This window comes from Somniosus microcephalus, unplaced genomic scaffold, assembly GCF_052327205.1.
Source record: "Somniosus microcephalus isolate GS21.2 unplaced genomic scaffold, FLI_Smic_1.0 unresolved_chr1, whole genome shotgun sequence".
Classification (NCBI taxonomy): Eukaryota; Metazoa; Chordata; class Chondrichthyes; order Squaliformes; family Somniosidae; genus Somniosus; species Somniosus microcephalus.
The window spans coordinates 25,988,275-26,003,338 of record NW_028225179.1 but is presented as its reverse complement, the minus strand read 5'-3'; the positions used below and the strand labels follow the sequence as shown (position 1 = coordinate 26,003,338).

Here is a 15,064-nt window from a genome sequence, read left to right as displayed (position 1 = left end):
GGCCATATCATTCTTCCATTTGCATTGCGTTTCACTGCGCTGGTGCGAATCCAGCTCACAGAGGACCTGTTTATTCAGTTTAAATATTATTATCTTTTCCTCAATCCACTTCTTTTTTCGAGCAGTTTCCTTGAACCTGCTCACAATTCGCCCCATAAAAAGAGATGCAGCGGCATTAGCGGCCGCATAGACTAATGGATAAGGCGTCTGACTTCGGTTGCAAATTCTTCAGTTATCAGAAGATTGCAGGTTCAAATCCTACGGAGGTCGTTTAATTATCTGGGCGACACTTTTTACATTCTGAATCTGGCGTGAAACCGGCCATTTTTGACAGCCCCTCATCTGAAGTAACGGAAGGCCTGTTGCTTACATTTAGCTGATTGTACATTTTCAACATTGTAGATCTGTGTGCACGGGCAGGATAAGCGGTGAAGTTGAATTTCTTTCAGGGTAGTTCTAATTAGATGCAAAAAGCAAGAAATGGAATGTCTGAGAGCATTGCCTCGGTGAGACGAGGTGGACTAGAGGTTAAGGCGATGGACTGCTAATCTATTGTGCTCTGCACGCGTGGGTTGGAATCCCATTCTCGTCGTTATTGTATTACACGTTTGATGCTGATGCACTTTCCAAGCATTTCACTGAATCTTACTTGAAATACAATTTCGTGAAACTTGTGCTGGTGTTGCTGGTCTCTGCCCTTGCATTACTCATATCTTGTTAAAATTAAAATATTCCAAGAAATTCCTCAACCCACCTTGAATGAAAGTGGAGATGAGATCGCGAATCGGAGACTGAGAACCCTCTCTTCCTTCCTCTGAGATTGGCACCGAATGAAAGACTCGCAGCAACAGAGGCAATTGATTAGGGAGCAGAAACATAAATTTCTCCTTTGGGGGCAATTTAATTTCAAAAATATTGATCAAACTTAATGACGAGATTTTCTGTTTTTGGGACTTTGGTTGAGAGATAAATAATGCGCGAGAAATCCTCGTGCTTTTCAGCATTCTCTCATGGGATCTGAAGCCCCAGTTTAACATCTTACTAGAAAGACGGCACTGCCAACAGTGCAGCACGACCTCAGTACTGCCCTGGAGTGTGAGCCAGGATTATACACTCAAGTCTCTGGAGTGTGGCTTGAGTATGCTACCGCTGAGCCACGGCTGACACCTAAACTCAGTTCATTTGGCTGGAGTAAAATGACGGAGATGAAGGGAAAAATGATAATGGAGTAAACTTTCAACTTGGCGTCCAAGATTAAACCGGGCATCGTTTTAGAAACAGCCCGATTTATGTTGCCATAGATTTCATAAGCTTTGAAAATCAGGCCTGTCTATAATGAGCGGGTTCGTGGTCACTTGCGAATCATTCTGGGTCTGTTTAAACCGGGAGTGCTCACAGTCCCGCATCATTCTGTGTCTGTTTGAAATGGCAGAGCTCACAATCTCGGATTATGCCGTTTATTCAGAAGCAGAGCGATTTCAGCTTTGATGACCGAGTTGTTGAGTTTAACAAAATGTGTCAGGGCTCGTCCGGGATTTGAACCCGGGACCTCTCGCATTTTAATCGTGAAACGCCCAAAGCGAGAATCATACCCCTAGACCAACGAGCCACCCATGTTATTCTTCCATTTGCATTGAGTTTCACTGCGCTGGTGCGAATCCAGCTCACAGAGGACCTGTTTATTCAGTTTAAATATTATTATCTTTTCCTCAATCCACTTCTTTTTTCGAGCAGTTTCCTTGAACCTGCTCACAATTCGCCCCATAAAAAGAGATGCAGCGGCATTAGCGGCCGCATAGACTAATGGATAAGGCGTCTTCGGTTGCAAATTCTTCAGTTATCAGAAGATTGAAGGTTCAAATTCTTCAGTTATCAGAAGATTGAAGGTTCAAATCCTACAAAGGTCGTTTAATTATCTGGGCGACACTTTTTATATTCTGAATCTGGCGTGAAACCGGCCATTTTTGACAGCCCCTCATCTGAAGTAACGGAAGGCCTGTTGCTTACATTTAGCTGATTGTACATTTTCAACATTGTAGATCTGTGTGCACGGGCAGGATAAGCGGTGAAGTTGAATTTCTTTCAGGGTAGTTCTAATTAGATGCAAAAAGCAAGAAATGGAATGTCTGAGAGCATTGCCTCGGTGAGACGAGGTGGCCGAGAGGTTAAGGCGATGGAGTGTTAATCTATTGTGCTCTGCACGCGTGGGTTGGAATCCCATTCTCGTCGTTACTGTATTACACGTTTGATGCTGATCCACTTTCCAAGCATTTCACTGAATCTTACTTGAAATACAATTTCGTGAAACTTGTGCTGGTGTTGCTGGTCTGTGCCCTTGCATTACTCATATCTTGTTAAAATTAAAATATTCCAAGAAATTCCTCAACCCACCTTGAATGAAAGTGGAGATGAGATCGCGAATCGGAGACTGAGAACCGTCTCTTCCTTCCTCTGAGATTGGCACCGAATGAAAGACTAGCGGCAACAGAGGCAATTGATTAGGGAGCAGAAACATAAATTTCTCCTTTGGGGGCAATTTAATTTCAAAAATATTTATCAAACTTAATGACGAGATTTTCTGTTTTTGGGACTTTGGTTGAGAGATAAACAATGCGCGAGAAATCCTCGTGCTTTTCAGCATTCTCTCATGGGATCTGAAGCCCCAGTTTAACATCTTACTAGAAAGACGGCACTGCCAACAGTGCAGCACGACCTCAGTACTGCCCTGGAGTGTGAGCCAGGATTATACACTCAAGTCTCTGGAGTGTGGCTTGAGTATGCTACCGCTGAGCCACGGCTGACACCTAAACTCAGTTCATTTGGCTGGAGTAAAATGACGGAGATAAAGGGAATAATAATAATGGAGTAAACTTTCAACTTGGCGTCCAAGATTAAACCGGGCATCGTTTTACAAACAGCCCGATTTATGTTGCCATAGATTTCATAAGCTTTGAAAATCAGGCCTGTCTATAATGGGCCGGGTCGTGGTCACTTGCGAATCATTCTGGGTCTGTTTAAACCGGGAGTGCTCACAGTCCCGCATCATTCTGTGTCTGTTTGAAATGGCAGAGCTCACAATCTCGGATCATGCCGTTTATTCAGAAGCAGAGCGATTTCAGCTTTGATGACCGAGTTGTTGAGTTGAACAAAATGTGTCAGGGCTCGTCCGGGATTTGAACCCGGGACTTCTCGCATTTAATCGTGAAACTGCCCAAAGCGAGAATCATACCCCTAGACCAACGAGCCGCCCAGGTCATTCTTCCATTTGCATTGAGTTTCACTGCGCTGGTACGAATCCAGCTCACAGAGGACCTGTTTATTCAGTTTAAATATTATTATCTTTTCCTCAATCCACTTCTTTTTTCGAGCAGTTTCCTTGAACCTGCTCACAATTCGCCCCATAAAAAGAGATGCAGCGGCATTAGCGGCCGCATAGACTAATGGATAAGGCGTCTGACTTCTGGTTGCAAATTCTTCAGTTATCTGAAGATTGAAGGTTCAAATTCTTCAGTTATCAGAAGATTGAAGGTTCAAATCCTACAAAGGTCGTTTAATTATCTGGGCGACACTTTTTACATTCTGAATCTGGCGTGAAACCGGCCATTTTTGACAGCCCCTCATCTGAAGTAACGGAAGGCCTGTTGCTTACATTTAGCTGATTGTACATTTTCAACATTGTAGATCTGTGTGCACGGGCAGGATAAGCGGTGATGTTGAATTTCTTTCAGGGTAGTTCTAATTAGATGCAAAAAGCAAGAAATGGAATGTCTGAGAGCATTGCCTCGGTGAGACGAGGTGGCCGAGAGGTTAAGGCGATGGACTGCTAATCTATTGTGCTCTGCACGCGTGGGTTGGAATCCCATTCTCGTCGTTACTGTATTACACGTTTGATGCTGATCCACTTTCCAAGCATTTCACTGAATCTTACTTGAAATACAATTTCGTGAAACTTGTGCTGGTGTTGCTGGTCTGTGCCCTTGCATTACTCATATCTTGTTAAAATTAAAATATTCCAAGAAATTCCTCAACCCACCTTGAATGAAAGTGGAGATGAGATCGCGAATCGGAGACTGAGAACCGTCTCTTCCTTCCTCTGAGATTGGCACCGAATGAAAGACTAGCGGCAACAGAGGCAATTGATTAGGGAGCAGAAACATAAATTTCTCCTTTGGGGGCAATTTAATTTCAAAAATATTTATCAAACTTAATGACGAGATTTTCTGTTTTTGGGACTTTGGTTGAGAGATAAACAATGCGCGAGAAATCCTCGTGCTTTTCAGCATTCTCTCATGGGATCTGAAGCCCCAGTTTAACATCTTACTAGAAAGACGGCACTGCCAACAGTGCAGCACGACCTCAGTACTGCCCTGGAGTGTGAGCCAGGATTATACACTCAAGTCTCTGGAGTGTGGCTTGAGTATGCTACCGCTGAGCCACGGCTGACACCTAAACTCAGTTCATTTGGCTGGAGTAAAATGACGGAGATAAAGGGAATAATAATAATGGAGTAAACTTTCAACTTGGCGTCCAAGATTAAACCGGGCATCGTTTTACAAACAGCCCGATTTATGTTGCCATAGATTTCATAAGCTTTGAAAATCAGGCCTGTCTATAATGGGCCGGGTCGTGGTCACTTGCGAATCATTCTGGGTCTGTTTAAACCGGGAGTGCTCACAGTCCCGCATCATTCTGTGTCTGTTTGAAATGGCAGAGCTCACAATCTCGGATCATGCCGTTTATTCAGAAGCAGAGCGATTTCAGCTTTGATGACCGAGTTGTTGAGTTGAACAAAATGTGTCAGGGCTCGTCCGGGATTTGAACCCGGGACCTCTCGCATTTTAATCGTGAAACGCCCAAAGCGAGAATCATACCCCTAGACCAACGAGCCGCCCATGTCATTCTTCCATTTGCATTGAGTTTCACTGCGCTGGTGCGAATCCAGCTCACAGAGGACCTGTTTATTCAGTTTAAATATTATTATCTTTTCCTCAATCCACTTCTTTTTTCGAGCAGTTTCCTTGAACCTGCTCACAATTCGCCCCATAAAAAGAGATGCAGCGGCATTAGCGGCCGCATAGACTAATGGATAAGGCGTCTTCGGTTGCAAATTCTTCAGTTATCAGAAGATTGAAGGTTCAAATTCTTCAGTTATCAGAAGATTGAAGGTTGAAATCCTACAAAGGTCGTTTAATTATCTGGGCGACACTTTTTATATTCTGAATCTGGCGTGAAACCGGCCATTTTTGACAGCCCCTCATCTGAAGTAACGGAAGGCCTGTTGCTTACATTTAGCTGATTGTACATTTTCAACATTGTAGATCTGTGTGCACGGGCAGGATAAGCGATGAAGTTGAATTTCTTTCAGGGTAGTTCTAATTAGATGCAAAAAGCAAGAAATGGAATGTCTGAGAGCATTGCCTCGGTGAGACGAGGTGGCCGAGAGGTTAAGGCGATGGAGTGTTAATCTATTGTGCTCTGCACGCGTGGGTTGGAATCCCATTCTCGTCGTTACTGTATTACACGTTTGATGCTGATGCACTTTCCAAGCATTTCACTGAATCTTACTTGAAATACAATTTCGTGGAACTTGTGCTGGTGTTGCTGGTCTGTGCCCTTGCATTACTCATATCTTGTTAAAATTAAAATATTCCAAGAAATTCCTCAACCCACCTTGAATGAAAGTGGAGATGAGATCGCGAATCGGAGACTGAGAACCGTCTCTTCCTTCCTCTGAGATTGGCACCGAATGAAAGACTCGCGGCAACAGAGGCAATTGATTAGGGAGCAGAAACATAAATTTCTCCTTTGGGGGCAATTTAATTTCAAAATTATTTATCAAGCTTAATGACGAGATTTTCTGTTTTTGGGACTTTGGTTGAGAGATAAATAATGCGCGAGAAATCCTCGTGCTTTTCAGCATTCTCTCATGGGATCTGAAGCCCCAGTTTAACATCTTACTAGAAAGACGGCACTGCCAACAGTGCAGCACGACCTCAGTACTGCCCTGGAGTGTGAGCCAGGATTATACACTCAAGTCTCTGGAGTGTGGCTTGAGTATGCTACCGCTGAGCAACGGCTGACACCTAAACTCAGTTCATTTGGCTGGAGTAAAATGACGGAGATGAAGGGAAAAATGATAATGGAGTAAACTTTCAACTTGGCGTCCAAGATTAAACCGGGCATCGTTTTAGAAACAGCCCGATTTATGTTGCCATAGATTTCATAAGCTTTGAAAATCAGGCCTGTCTATAATGGGCGGGGTCGTGGTCACTTGCGAATCATTCTGGGTCTGTTTAAACCGGGAGTGCTCACAGTCCCGCATCATTCTGTGTCTGTTTGAAATGGCAGAGCTCACAATCTCGGATCATGCCGTTTATTCAGAAGCAGAGCGATTTCAGCTTTGATGACCGAGTTGTTGAGTTGAACAAAATGTGTCAAGGCTTGTCCGGGATTTGAACCCGGGACCTCTCGCATTTAATCGTGAAACGCCCAAAGCGAGAATCATACCCCTAGACCAACGAGCCGCCCAGGTCATTCTTCCATTTGCATTGAGTTTCACTGCGCTGGTACGAATCCAGCTCACAGAGGACCTGTTTATTCAGTTTAAATATTATTAACTTTTCCTCAATCCACTTCTTTTTTCGAGCAGTTTCCTTGAACCTGCTCACAATTCGCCCCATAAAAAGAGATGCAGCGGCATTAGCGGCCGCATAGACTAATGGATAAGGCGTCTGACTTCTGGTTGCAAATTCTTCAATTATCAGAAGATTGAAGGTTCAAATTCTTCAGTTATCAGAAGATTGAAGGTTCAAATCCTACAAAGGTCGTTTAATTATCTGGGCGACACTTTTTACATTCTGAATCTGGCGTGAAACCGGCCATTTTTGACAGCCCCTCATCTGAAGTAACGGAAGGCCTGTTGCTTACATTTAGCTGATTGTACATTTTCAACATTGTAGATCTGTGTGCACGGGCAGGATAAGCGGTGATGTTGAATTTCTTTCAGGGTAGTTCTAATTAGATGCAAAAAGCAAGAAATGGAATGTCTGAGAGCATTGCCTCGGTGAGACGAGGTGGCCGAGAGGTTAAGGCGATGGACTGCTAATCTATTGTGCTCTGCACGCGTGGGTTGGAATCCCATTCTCGTCGTTACTGTATTACACGTTTGATGCTGATCCACTTTCCAAGCATTTCACTGAATCTTACTTGAAATACAATTTCGTGAAAATTGTGCTGGTGTTGCTGGTCTGTGCCCTTGCATTACTCATATCTTGTTAAAATTATAATATTCCAAGAAATTCCTCAACCCACCTTGAATGAAAGTGGAGATGAGATCGCGAATCGGAGACTGAGAACCCTCTCTTCCTTCCTCTGAGATTGGCACCGAATGAAAGATTCGCGGCAACAGAGGCAATTGATTAGGGATCAAAAACATAAATTTCTCCTTTGGGGGCAATTTAATTTCAAAAATGTTTATCAAACTTAATGACGATATTTTCTGTTTTTGGGACTTTGGTTGAGAGATAAATAATGCGCGAGAAATCCTCGTGCTTTTCAGCATTCTCTCATGGGATCTGAAGCCCCAGTTTAACATCTTACTAGAAAGACGGCACTGGCAACAGTGCAGCACGACCTCAGTACTGCCCTGGAGTGTGAGCCAGGATTATACACTCAAGTCTCTGGAGTGTGGCTTGAGTATGCTACCGCTGAGCCACGGCTGACACCTAAACTCAGTTCATTTGGCTGGAGTAAAATGACGGTGATAAAGGGAATAATGATAATGGAGTAAACTTTCAACTTGGCGTCCAAGATTAAACCGGGCATCGTTTTAGAAACAGCCCGATTTATGTTGCCATAGATTTCATAAGCTTTGAAAATCAGGCCTGTCTATAATGGGCGGGGTCGTGGTCACTTGCGAATCATTCTGGGTCTGTTTAAACCGGGAGTGCTCACAGTCCCGCATCATTCTGTGTCTGTTTGAAATGGCAGAGCTCACAATCTCGGATCATGCCGTTTATTTAGAAGCAGAGCGATTTCAGCTTTGATGACCGAGTTGCTGAGCTTAACAAAATGTGTCAGGGCTCGTCCGGGATTTGAACCCGGGACCTCTCGCATTTTAATCGTGAAACGCCCAAAACGAGAATCATACCCCTAGACCAACGAGCCGCCCATGTCATTCTTCCATTTGCATTGAGTTTCACTGCGCTGGTACGAATCCAGCTCACAGAGGACCTGTTTATTCAGTTTAAATATTATTATCTTTTCCTCAATCCACTTCTTTTTTCGAGCAGTTTCCTTGAACCTGCTCACAATTCGCCCCATAAAAAGAGATGCAGCGGCATTAGCGGCCGCATAGACTAATGGATAAGTCGTCTCCGGTTGCAAATTCTTCAGTTATCAGAAGATTGAAGGTTCAAATCCTACAAAGGTCGTTTAATTATCTGGGCGACACTTTTTATATTCTGAATCTGGCGTGAAACCGGCAATTTTTGACAGCCCCTCATCTGAAGTAACGGAAGGCCTGTTGCTTACATTTAGCTGATTGTACATTTTCAACATTGTAGATCTGTCTGCACGGGCAGGATAAGCGGTGAAGTTGAATTTCTTTCAGGGTAGTTCTAATTAGATGCAAAAAGCAAGAAATGGAATGTCTGAGAGCATTGCCTCGGTGAGACGAGGTGGCCGAGAGGTTAAGGCGATGGACTGCTAATCTATTGTGCTCTGCACGCGTGGGTTGGAATCCCATTCTCGTCGTTACTGTATTACACGTTTGATGCTGATGCACTTTCCAAGCATTTCACTGAATCTTACTTGAAATACAATTTCGTGAAAATTGTGCTGGTGTTGCTGGTCTGTGCCCTTGCATTACTCATATCTTGTTAAAATTAAAATATTCCAAGAAATTCCTCAACCCACCTTGAATGAATAGTGGAGATGAGATCGCGAATCGGAGACTGAGAACCCTCTCTTCCTTCCTCTGAGATTGGCACCGAATGAAAGACTCGCGGCAACAGAGGCAATTGATTAGGGAGCAGAAACATAAATTTCTCCTTTGGGGGCAATTTAATTTCAAAATTATTTATCAAGCTTAATGACGAGATTTTCTGTTTTTGGGACTTTGGTTGAGAGATAAATAATGCGCGAGAAATCCTCGTGCTTTTCAGCATTCTCTCATGGGATCTGAAGCCCCAGTTTAACATCTTACTAGAAAGACGGCACTGCCAACAGTGCAGCACGACCTCAGTACTGCCCTGGAGTGTGAGCCAGGATTATACACTCAAGTCTCTGGAGTGTGGCTTGAGTATGCTACCGCTGAGCAACGGCTGACACCTAAACTCAGTTCATTTGGCTGGAGTAAAATGACGGAGATGAAGGGAAAAATGATAATGGAGTAAACTTTCAACTTGGCGTCCAAGATTAAACCGTGCATCGTTTTAGAAACAGCCCGATTTATGTTGCCATAGATTTCATAAGCTTTGAAAATCAGGCCTGTCTATAATGGGCGGGGTCGTGGTCACTTGCGAATCATTCTGGGTCTGTTTAAACCGGGAGTGCTCACAGTCCCGCATCATTCTGTGTCTGTTTGAAATGGCAGAGCTCACAATCTCGGATCATGCCGTTTATTCAGAAGCAGAGCGATTTCAGCTTTGATGACCGAGTTGTTGAGTTTAACAAAATGTGTCAGGGCTCGTCCGGGATTTGAACCCGGGACCTCTCGCATTTTAATCGTGAATCGCCCAAAGCGAGAATCATACCCCTAGACCAACGAGCCACCCATGTTATTCTTCCATTTGCATTGAGTTTCACTGCGCTGGTGCGAATCCAGCTCACAGAGGACCTGTTTATTCAGTTTAAATATTATTATCTTTTCCTCAATCCACTTCTTTTTTCGAGCAGTTTCCTTGAACCTGCTCACAATTCGCCCCATAAAAAGAGATGCAGCGGCATTAGCGGCCGCATAGACTAATGGATAAGGCGTCTTCGGTTGCAAATTCTTCAGTTATCAGAAGATTGAAGGTTCAAATTCTTCAGTTATCAGAAGATTGAAGGTTCAAATCCTACAAAGGTCGTTTAATTATCTGGGCGACACTTTTTATATTCTGAATCTGGCGTGAAACCGGCCATTTTTGACAGCCCCTCATCTGAAGTAACGGAAGGCCTGTTGCTTACATTTAGCTGATTGTACATTTTCAACATTGTAGATCTGTGTGCACGGGCAGGATAAGCGGTGAAGTTGAATTTCTTTCAGGGTAGTTCTAATTAGATGCAAAAAGCAAGAAATGGAATGTCTGATTGCATTGCCTCGGTGAGACGAGGTGGCCGAGAGGTTAAGGCGATGGACTGCTAATCTATTGTGCTCTGCACGCGTGGGTTGGAATCCCATTCTCGTCGTTACTGTATTACACGTTTGATGCTGATGCACTTTCCAAGCATTTCACTGAATCTTACTTGAAATACAATTTCGTGAAACTTGTGCTGGTGTTGCTGGTCTGTGCCCTTGCATTACTCATATCTTGTTAAAATTAAAATATTCCAAGAAATTCCTCAACCCACCTTGAATGAAAGTGGAGATGAGATCGCGAATCGGAGACTGAGAACCGTCTCTTCCTTCCTCTGAGATTGGCACCGAATGAAAGACTAGCGGCAACAGAGGCAATTGATTAGGGAGCAGAAACACAAATTTCTCCTTTGGGGGCAATTTAATTTCAAAAATATTTATCAAACTTAATGACGAGATTTTCTGTTTTGGGGACTTTGGTTGAGAGATAAACAATGCGCGAGAAATCCTCGTGCTTTTCAGCATTCTCTCATGGGATCTGAAGCCCCAGTTTAACATCTTACTAGAAAGACGGCACTGCCAACAGTGCAGCACGACCTCAGTACTGCCCTGGAGTGTGAGCCAGGATTATACACTCAAGTCTCTGGAGTGTGGCTTGAGTATGCTACCGCTGAGCCACGGCTGACACCTAAACTCAGTTCATTTGGCTGGAGTAAAATGACGGAGATAAAGGGAATAATAATAATGGAGTAAACTTTCAACTTGGCGTCCAAGATTAAACCGGGCATCGTTTTACAAACAGCCCGATTTATGTTGCCATAGATTTCATAAGCTTTGAAAATCAGGCCTGTCTATAATGGGCGGGTTCGTGGTCATTTGCGAATCATTCTGGGTCTGTTTAAACCGGGAGTGCTCACAGTCCCGCATCATTCTGTGTCTGTTTAAAATGGCAGAGCTCACAATCTCGGATCATGCCGTTTATTTAGAAGCAGAGCGATTTCAGCTTTGATGACCGAGTTGTTGAGTTTAACAAAATGTGTCAGGGCTCGTCCGGGATTTGAACCCGGGACCTCTCGCATTTTAATCGTGAAACGCCCAAAGCGAGAATCATACCCCTAGACCAACGAGCCGCCCATGTCATTCTTCCATTTGCATTGAGTTTCACTGCGCTGGTGCGAATCCAGCTCACAGAGGACCTGTTTATTCAGTTTAAATATTATTATCTTTTCCTCAATCCACTTCTTTTTTCGAGCAGTTTCCTTGAACCTGCTCACAATTCGCCCCATAAAAAGAGATGCAGCGGCATTAGCGGCCGCACAGACTAATGGATAAGGCGTCTGACCTCGGTTGCAAATTCTTCAGTTATCAGAAGATTGAAGGTTCAAATCCTACAAAGGTCGTTTAATTATCTGGGCGACACTTTTTATATTCTGAATCTGGCGTGAAACCGGCCATTTTTGACAGCCCCTCATCTGAAGTAACGGAAGGCCTGTTGCTTACATTTAGCTGATTGTACATTTTCAACATTGTAGATCTGTGTGCACGGGCAGGATAAGCGGTGAAGTTGAATTTCTTTCAGGGTAGTTCTAATTAGATGCAAAAAGCAAGAAATGGAATGTCTGATAGCATTGCCTCGGTGAGACGAGGTGGCCGAGAGGTTAAGGCGATGGACTGCTAATCTATTGTGTTCTGCACGCGTGGGTTGGAATCCCATTCTCGTCGTTACTGTATTACACGTTTGATGCTGATGCACTTTCCAAGCATTTCACTGAATCTTACTTGAAATACAATTCCGTGAAAATTGTGCTGGTGTTGCTGGTCTGTGCCCTTGCATTACTCATATCTTGTTAAAATTAAAATATTCCAAGAAATTCCTCAACCCACCTTGAATGAATGGTGGAGATGAGATCGCGAATCGGAGACTGATAACCCTCTCTTCCTTCCTCTGAGATTGGCACCGAATGAAAGACTCGCGGCAACAGAGGCAATTGATTAGGGAGCAGAAACATAAATTTCTCCTTTGGGGGCAATTTAATTTCAAAATTATTTATCAAGCTTAATGACGAGATTTTCTTTTTTTGGGACTTTGGTTGAGAGATAAATAATGCGCGAGAAATCCTCGTGCTTTTCAGCAATCTCTCATGGGATCTGAAGCCCCAGTTTAACATCTTACTAGAAAGACGGCACTGCCAACAGTGCAGCACGACCTCAGTACTGCCCTGGAGTGTGAGCCAGGATTATACACTCAAGTCTCTGGAGTGTGGCTTGAGTATGCTACCGCTGAGCAACGGCTGACACCTAAACTCAGTTCATTTGGCTGGAGTAAAATGACGGAGATGAAGGGAAAAATGATAATGGAGTAAACTTTCAACTTGGCGTCCAAGATTAAACCGGGCATCGTTTTAGAAACAGCCCGATTTATGTTGCCATAGATTTCATAAGCTTTGAAAATCAGGCCTGTCTATAATGGGCGGGGTCGTGGTCACTTGCGAATCATTCTGGGTCTGTTTAAACCGGGAGTGCTCACAGTCCCGCATCATTCTGTGTCTGTTTGAAATGGCAGAGCTCACAATCTCGGATCATGCCGTTTATTCAGAAGCAGAGCGATTTCAGCTTTGATGACCGAGTTGTTGAGTTGAACAAAATGTGTCAGGGCTCGTCCGGGATTTGAACCCGGGAACTCTCGCATTTAATCGTGAAACGCCCAAAGCGAGAATCATACCCCTAGACCAACGACCCGCCCAAGTCAGTCTTCCATTTGCATTGAGTTTCACTGCGCTGGTGCGAATCCAGCTCACAGAGGACCTGTTTATTCAGTTTAAATATTATTATCTTTTCCTCAATCCACTTCTTTTTTCGAGCAGTTTCCTTGAACCTGCTCACAATTCGCCCCATAAAAAGAGATGCAGCGGCATTAGCGGCCGCATAGACTAATGGATAAGGCGTCTGACTTCTGGTTGCAAATTCTTCAGTTATCAGAAGATTGAAGGTTCAAATCCTACAAAGGTCGTTTAATTATCTGGGCGACACTTTTTATATTCTGAATCTGGCGTGAAACCGGCCATTTTTGACAGCCTCTCATCTGAAGTAACGGAAGGCCTGTTGCTTACATTTAGCTGATTGTACATTTTCAACATTGTAGATCTGTGTGCACGGGCAGGATAAGCGGTGAAGTTGAATTTCTTTCAGGGTAGTTCTAATTAGATGCAAAAAGCAAGAAATGGAATGTCTGAGAGCATTGCCTCGGTGAGACGAGGTGGCCGAGAGGTTAAGGCGATGGACTGCTAATCTATTGTGCTCTGCACGCGTGGGTTGGAATCCCATTTTCGTCGTTACTGTATTACACGTTTGATGCTGATGCACTTTCCAAGCATTTCACTGAATCTTACTTGAAATACAATTTCGTGAAACTTGTGCTGGTGTTGCTGGTCTGTGCCCTTGCATTACTCATATCTTGTTAAAATTAAAATATTCCAAGAAATTCCTCAACCCACCTTGAATGAAAGTGGAGATGAGATCGCGAATCGGAGACTGAGAACCGTCTCTTCCTTCCTCTGAGATTGGCACCGAATGAAAGACTAGCGGCAACAGAGGCAATTGATTAGGGAGCAGAAACATAAATTTCTCCTTTGGGGGCAATTTAATTTCAAAAATATTTATCAAACTTAATGACGAGATTTTCTGTTGTTGGGACTTTGGTTGAGAGATAAATAATGCGCGAGAAATCCTCGTGCTTTTCAGCATTCTCTCATGGGATCTGAAGCCCCAGTTTAACATCTTACTAGAAAGACGGCACTGCCAACAGTGCAGCACGACCTCAGTACTGCCCTGGAGTGTGAGCCAGGATTATACACTCAAGCCTCTGGAGTGTGGCTTGAGTATGCTACCGCTGAGCCACGGCTGACACCTAAACTCAGTTCATTTGGCTGGAGTAAAATGACGGAGGTGAAGGGAAAAATGATAATGGAGTAAACTTTCAACTTGGCGTCCAAGATTAAACCGTGCATCGTTTTAGAAACAGCCCGATTTATGTTGCCATAGATTTCATAAGCTTTGAAAATCAGGCCTGTCTATAATGGGCGGGTTCGTGGTCATTTGCGAATCATTCTGGGTCTGTTTAAACCGGGAGTGCTCATAGTCCCGCATCATTCTGTGTCTGTTTGAAATGGCAGAGCTCACAATCTCGGATCATGCCGTTTATTCAGAAGCAGAGCGATTTCAGCTTTGATGACCGAGTTGTTGAGTTTAACAAAATGTGTCAGGGCTCGTCCGGGATTTGAACCCGGGACCTCTCGCATTTTAATCGTGAAACGCCCAAAGCGAGAATCATACCCCTAGACCAACGAGCCACCCATGTTATTCTTCCATTTGCATTGAGTTTCACTGCGCCGGTGCGAATCCAGCTCACAGAGGACCTGTTTATTCAGTTTAAATATTATTATCTTTTCCTCAATCCACTTCTTTTTTCGAGCAGTTTCCTTGAACCTGCTCACAATTCGCCCCATAAAAAGAGATGCAGCGGCATTAGCGGCCGCATAGACTAATGGATAAGGCGTCTTCGGTTGCAAATTCTTCAGTTATCAGAAGATTGAAGGTTCAAATCCTACAAAGGTCGTTTAATTATCTGGGCGACACTTTTTATATTCTGAATCTGGCGTGAAACCGGCAATTTTTGACAGCCCCTCATCTGAAGTAACGGAAGGCCTGTTGCTTACATTTAGCTGATTGTACATTTTCAACGTTGTAGATCTGTGTGCACGGACAGGATAAGCGGTGAAGTTGAAT

General features: G+C 43.8%; 5 non-coding genes across 5 annotated transcripts; all 5 read right to left on the bottom strand.

Annotated features, from left to right (window-relative positions):
- Positions 1-1,521: 1,521 nt before the first annotated feature.
- trnap-ugg (transfer RNA proline (anticodon UGG)) lies at positions 1,522-1,609 on the bottom strand. Its single transcript is given in 2 exon segments — positions 1,522-1,557; positions 1,574-1,609. It is a non-coding gene; the product is annotated as a tRNA-Pro (tRNA).
- A 3,191-nt stretch (positions 1,610-4,800) lies between these two features.
- On the bottom strand, positions 4,801-4,888 carry trnap-ugg (transfer RNA proline (anticodon UGG)). Its single transcript is given in 2 exon segments — positions 4,801-4,836; positions 4,853-4,888. It is a non-coding gene; the product is annotated as a tRNA-Pro (tRNA).
- Positions 4,889-9,684: 4,796 nt separating this feature from the next.
- On the bottom strand, positions 9,685-9,772 carry trnap-ugg (transfer RNA proline (anticodon UGG)). The gene is given in 2 exon segments: positions 9,685-9,720; positions 9,737-9,772. It is a non-coding gene; the product is annotated as a tRNA-Pro (tRNA).
- Positions 9,773-11,321: 1,549 nt separating this feature from the next.
- trnap-ugg (transfer RNA proline (anticodon UGG)) lies at positions 11,322-11,409 on the bottom strand. Its single transcript is given in 2 exon segments — positions 11,322-11,357; positions 11,374-11,409. It is a non-coding gene; the product is annotated as a tRNA-Pro (tRNA).
- A 3,131-nt stretch (positions 11,410-14,540) lies between these two features.
- Positions 14,541-14,628, bottom strand: trnap-ugg (transfer RNA proline (anticodon UGG)). Its single transcript is given in 2 exon segments — positions 14,541-14,576; positions 14,593-14,628. It is a non-coding gene; the product is annotated as a tRNA-Pro (tRNA).
- Between the last annotated feature and the right edge of the window lie 436 nt (positions 14,629-15,064).